Here is a 6072-nt window from a genome sequence, read left to right on the forward strand (position 1 = left end):
AGCCCTCCTGGTTAACTGGTTCATGTTAATTCTCTCAGCTTGATGCTAAACACTCCATGGCAGCCTTCACAGGCCCATGTTGTAAAACTTGCTGTCTTGGGTGTGTGGCCAAGCTCCTGCAGAAACTGCACATGACACAACAGGGAAACATGCCAGGTGATGCAGAAACATCTTGCTGTGCTGCAGCTACGAGAGCAGGTTTTCTCATGCCCACGCCTCCATTGTTGTGGTGTTGCAGTATGCAGGACAGCGTGGTGCTCGGTGGTTGTGGCACTTCCTGGAGCTGGGAGAAGAGGAGGAGTGGTTCCAAAAGCACTTAAGCATTTTACACAATGACCTCTTTTATAAGGAAACAGCAGAGGCGGGCCTCTGCATCCCCAGGATGGTACAGCAGGGGTTTGATCCTTCCTTTGGGACCTTTTTGGTTTTCCTTGTTTTGTTCCAACAGATAAATGAAAAATCCCAGAGCAGCCAGTGGCCTCTTCCTTTGTGCCAGTCCTTAAACGTACCCATGCTTTATGTGCTGAGCAAGATGTGTTACACTGTGGGATATCCCTTTGGTCAGCTGGCATCAGTTATCCAGGCTGTGTCCCCTCCCAACTTCCTGTGCACCCCCAGACACCCACTGGTGGGGTAGAGGCAGAAAAGGCCTTGGCCCTGTGCAAGCACTGCTCAGCAATGACTAAAACATCTCTGTTATCAACACTGTTTCCAGCACAAAACACAGCCCCATACAAGCTATAACGAAGAAAATCAACTCTATCCCAGCCAAAACCAGCACAATTGCACTACAGATCTTGTGAGATTTGTGCTTCCCTTTTGGTGGAAGTTTGGAGGCTCTAATGAACAAGTCAAGTTGCTCAAGGGGGAGAAAGAATATTCTTGTGATGAACATAACCTTGATTCAGGCCCAAAGTGATGTGAGGCAAGGCACACTGTTGGGCTCTTTCTGTACTATTTTCCGAGTTCACTTAGTAGAGTGCTTTTAGCTTTGCTGGGATCCTGGGCCCACATGGCAACAGTTGAAGTCTGTAAGACCCATGGGTTACAAAACATTGCTCCTCCTGAACAATTACGCCTCTGTTGTCTCAATCAGTTGCTGGTATCTGTTTCTGAACTTAAAACATTTCTGTGCCTGAGCTCCCAAGCTGTAAAGCAAGGGTGTAGAAGAGAATTGTAATAATGCCTCCTATTCCTGCAGGGTGTTATGTGAGTACTTTCATGTTTGTGGGACAGTGACAAACAATACTGATGAGCATCATCAAAATGCCACATGGAAATTATTAACTACTCTGTGAGGAATTAGGAGTGCATGAAGTAAATATTGTCCCAGTCACACACTGGCTGAAAACACTGAAAAAGCCAAATTACTACCTACCTACTCACTGGTTGAGACAGAGGTTCTGAGCTAAAAATAGGCCTTAATTACAAGATCGTGTATACACAGGCACAAAAGAGACTGATATAAGTTGCACCTTCATAGCAACATTTGCTAATGAATGCACAGCTCTAGTAACTGAAGTATTTGTCTACATTTATTCTCTATAATATGCTATTCTACCCTCTAAATAGTGTCTATACAAGGCCCTGTTACTGCTGCCTGTCTCTGGCTGCACATCAGCTAACTCTGTGTAATGCTGGGGTTTGTTTTCTGACTGCCAGCTCTGTTTCAAGCAGGGTATTTTCCATTTTGTATGCAATTGCCAGTAAGAAAGTCCTAGAGAATTCCATGCGTACCTCTGCACTCCCTCCAGATAGCAGCTCCTTTTTATGTTAATGAAGATATTTTGGGGCTCATTTTGTGCAAATACCTTTGAGGGCAAAAGGTGCTCCTGAGCCAGGAACCTAATTTGGGTAGTGTGTGGGCTCAGAGTACTTTGCTCTTTTTCCCCTGGCTAGGTTGGGGTTTGCAGATCCAGTAAGTTACACAGAAACTATTCCTGGTTTAGTGTTCAGCAGCATCACATTTATACAGTCACTTTTCAGAGCAGAACAGGGAGTTCCCTCTCCTCCTCCTCCCTTTGATTTCTCTGGGCTTCCAGTCCCTCAGAGGAGTAGTACAAAGGGAGGGTGTTGGTCTAGAGCCTGTCCAGCAGCACACTTACTTATCAAGAGCCTTGCCTGTGGGAGGAGTCCTGCCCACCAGACTGGAACCCGTTCAGGCTCCAGAGCTCCTTAAACCAGCTTTCACTAAAGCCAAGCCTGTGCAATCATTGCCAACATCAGCAAAAGGGTGCTTTAAATCCCTGTAGGATTTGGCGACCTTCCTCCAGGCTGGAGGGAAGCACTTCTCCCCCCCTGTGGTTATCACAGATGCCGTCATCCTCCTCTCAAGATGCCAGAGATACCGCAGAGGACCCTCTGCTTTAAAACAGCCAAGCATCCTCTAGCAGAGGAACAATACTGCTGCATCATGTCCTGCAGAGTCTGCACCCGCACCTCCAGGCTGCGAGCCCCATCCATCCAACCAGGCTGCCTCTGGCTGGAGGCAGAAGCTGTTTCATTTCACAAGGAATTAAATCAGACAGGAATTAATCCTGCTTCCCACTTGACTCCTCATCTGTAGCCACTTTGACTGGCCAAGTGCTGTGATGGGATGCAGCTGGGCACTGACAGTCCTAACACAACCTGGGTGTCCCACCAGCCTTTCCACCCCCCTGCCCACAGCATCCTGCTGCAGATTGGATTAGGCAGTGCTGGCTCCACTCCTGCTGCCCACCCATGCCTCTGTGCCTCTTCCAACTTCACCCTCTCTTTTCCACCTTTACTCAGTTGCTTTGTAGCTACATTCAAGAGAGACACATATTCCTGTAAAGTATTACTCACTCTTTCCCCCAGGCAGATGCTGTCACTGGGAGCAGTCTGGCACGGCAGGGTAAGCTTCCCCTGTAGAGAGGCAGGGAGATGGGGATTCCCTTCCCATTTCCTCCCTTTGTAGACAAAGTTTAAACCATTGTTTTAAATCAGTGGAATGACTTGGTAAAACAGCTCTGGCAGGGTGGGGAGCCTAGTTTGGAAAAAAAAGGAAAGAAGAAAAAGGCAATGACTTTTGCTTATGATATACTGGCTGCTATTCAGTGATGAGTACACAAAGGGCTTTTCTTCCTGAGCCATTAACTAAGTGAATCAGCAGAGCATGCCTCCAGATGCGCTGTTCTTCAGTGTTTCTGGAAACACATCTTAGCTGTACTCCGCAGGCAGGGAGGGCATGTATTCCTCTGCCACTGCAGGAGCACAGCACAAACAGGAAGGTGCTTTTCCAAATGCTGCAAAAATAAACCGTGACTCTTCTGCAGGGAACAGCAAACAGAAAATTATGGGAAGTATCTTCAGCCTTTGTTGCTGTGAGCAGTGCGAGTGTAAACAACCCAGCTGCGGGAACTGGCTGCCAGCGTGTGTGGGATGGGGAGCAGCAGCCTGCGGCCTCCCTGCAGACAGCCATGCAGCCCTGAAGCTGCAGCACTGGCTGTGCACGTCCTCAACTCTCATAGAGTATTGGAGGGGTGTGATGAGAGGACAACAGCCCTGGCAGGTGGAGCTGTGGGTGCTGGGATGCAGCTCCTTGTGGCAGCCTCACCAGCTCCCCAGGGATGAGCTCCAGCCAGCCCACCACCCCAACACTGGAGCACAGAGCCTGGATGCTGTGGGCATCCTCCGCTCAATAGCAGTCTCCAAGTAACCTTTATTTTGGCTCATTCTTCCCCAAAAAGGCTCAATTTAAGTAGGTGCCCAGAGGCTGTTGGCTTACCAGAAGGGCTCCAGTGGCATCAACATGGTCTCAGTCAGACTGAAGTGCTCCAAAGTGGGATGCAAAGATGAGCTCAGAGGGTGGGTGTGTAATATCACAGCATGCTGATCCCAGCATGAAAATACAAAGGAGAGATTAAAAAAGATAGCTGGCAGCCTCCCAGGCTCAACCCATGTTTCTGCCAGCACAGACTGCTGCAGGACCACCAGGTAGCCTGAAGCCCCCAGGTCACTCATGGAATGAAAACTGCAGGGGCATGGCTGGAGGAGATGCCAGGCAGCAGCACCAGCGAGATTGCAATGGACACAGACACATCTGTAATGAGCCAGAGCTGTTTGTGGCATCAGCATTCCCACCATTGCCTGAACCCAGACAAATCATGCCTTCGCATATCTGTTTCTTCCCCTCTTTCTTACTACTGTCTCCCCTTGATGCTTTTTTTCTCTGACCATCTCCCAGCACAGTTTCTGCACTCCTCAGTGCTTACAGGAGTTCAAAACAAGGGGCTCTGGCCAGTCATCACTGATCACAATGTTTTGATTTACAACACCTGGAGCTGCATGTGGCACAAGGAAGAGCCTGGGCACAAATGGAGGTCGCCCAGCCTTTGCCTGAACCTGTGGGCAGGCAGGTGGGACTTCATACAAAAAGCCTCCACCCAGATTCCCCAAGCAACTGGGCTGAGGAGAAGCAGCTGTGTGATCTCCCTGTTAAAAGTAAGGGAGAAAGACAAGGATGGAATCACCTTCCCACAAACTATGTTGGTGCTTGTTCCTTAGCCCATCTATTGGAGCAAGGAGTGCTGGAAGAGCTGGGCTCCATCTCTGCCCCAGGAGCAGAGGGAGAGGTGGACTTCAGAGGTACTTTGCAGGTAAAACAGGCTGCAGCTCTTTCTCTGTTTTCACACTTTCTTCTTAATTCCTGAAAAGAAACCAAGGGGGGAATTTCACCCCCTTGTTCTAGGTGCTTTAAAAACATACAGTGAGCACAAGGGCACAGGAAGTATCCCAGGAGGATGGCTTATATGCCTGTATAACTGGAGCCTTTAAGCTCCTGGCTATTTACAGCTGCCTTGCCATAAAATCAAGCACTTTTCCACAGTTCATTTCTTTAGCAGGCTGCTGTCAGAACCCTGGTCTCTGTGAAGCTGTTGGCTTAAGGTTGAAGATTTACCAACCCTTGTCTGATGGGACCACTCCCGTGTGGGCACGAGACATACAAGAAGACTGAACGATGTGTCCTGGATTCCCCCAGTGTTGGAATTGATGACTTATGCTGTGCAGCCTCATTGGGTAGCTTTATTATTGGTTCTGAAGGTATGATTATCATTATACCAAATGAGGTTTCGCAGGTGTTTCCCTGCTCATCAGCATTTAGCTATGAAGATGGATGACACTGTCAGTCAGATAATAGATTTGGGTTTGTGCTTTTGGGGTTTTTAAATTATTGTTCTTGTGCTTAGCACAGCTACTGAGGAAAAAAATCATCATTTACCATTCAGCAATAGATTATTTTCTCATGCTATTTGTAGCAATCTTTATAATATGCAATGCAAAAAATACTTTGGGAATTTCAACTGCTATACTGAATAAATGTTGATACTTTCTAAATGTTGGTAGCTTTACAGAAACTAAAAAGCCTGTAAGAAAATATTTCTCTTTTTGACTGAAACCAAAGAGTTTGTTCGTGAGATACTATATTTTTTCACCATATAAACCAGGACTTGTTTGTAGAAAATAATGTCTCCTTGCTGGCTAAGGCACACAGGAGAAGGTTAATATACCAAATTTACCCATTTATACATCAGGTATTTAGAAGCAGCAGTAAATAAGAAGACGGGCTAAGAAAGTTGTGGCTGTTCAGCCTGGAGAAGAGAAGCTGCATGGGGACCTTACAGCAGCCTTCCAGTATCTGAACAATGCTGGAGAGGGACGGTTTGTCAGGGACTGCAGTGGTAGGACAAAAGGTAATGGGTTTAAACTTTAAACAGGGGAAGTTCAGGTTAGATATAAGGAAGAAGCTCTTAATGTGAAGGTGGTGAGGTGCTGGAACAGGTTGCTGATGGAAGTGGTGAATGCTCCGTCCCTGACAGTGTTCAAGGCCAGGTTGTACAGAGCCTTGAGTGACATGCTCTAGGGTGAGGTGTCCCTGCCCATGGCAGGGGGGTTGGAACTAGATGGTCTTAAGGTCCTTTCCAACCCAAACCAGTCTATGATTCTATGAAGGCTAACAAACAAGTTAATTAGTATGTTAAAATTTTAATAACAATTTAAATTACTTTTTTAAAATAACAATTTTAATTATGTTAAGGTATACCATACAGA

General features: G+C 47.0%; 1 long non-coding RNA gene across 2 annotated transcripts; it reads left to right on the forward strand.

Annotated features, from left to right (window-relative positions):
* The first annotated feature begins 4437 nt into the window (after nt 1-4437).
* LOC136007148 (uncharacterized) lies at nt 4438-5358 on the forward strand. 2 transcript variants are annotated; one of them, XR_010609505.1, is made up of 2 exons: nt 4438-4619; nt 4863-5358. It is a non-coding gene; the product is annotated as an uncharacterized LOC136007148 (long non-coding RNA). The 2 variants fall into 2 exon arrangements; XR_010609506.1 differs by having other exon boundaries at nt 4866-5358.
* Nucleotides 5359-6072: the final 714 nt, after the last annotated feature.

This window comes from Lathamus discolor, chromosome 1, assembly GCF_037157495.1.
Source record: "Lathamus discolor isolate bLatDis1 chromosome 1, bLatDis1.hap1, whole genome shotgun sequence".
Taxonomy (NCBI): Eukaryota; Metazoa; Chordata; class Aves; order Psittaciformes; family Psittacidae; genus Lathamus; species Lathamus discolor.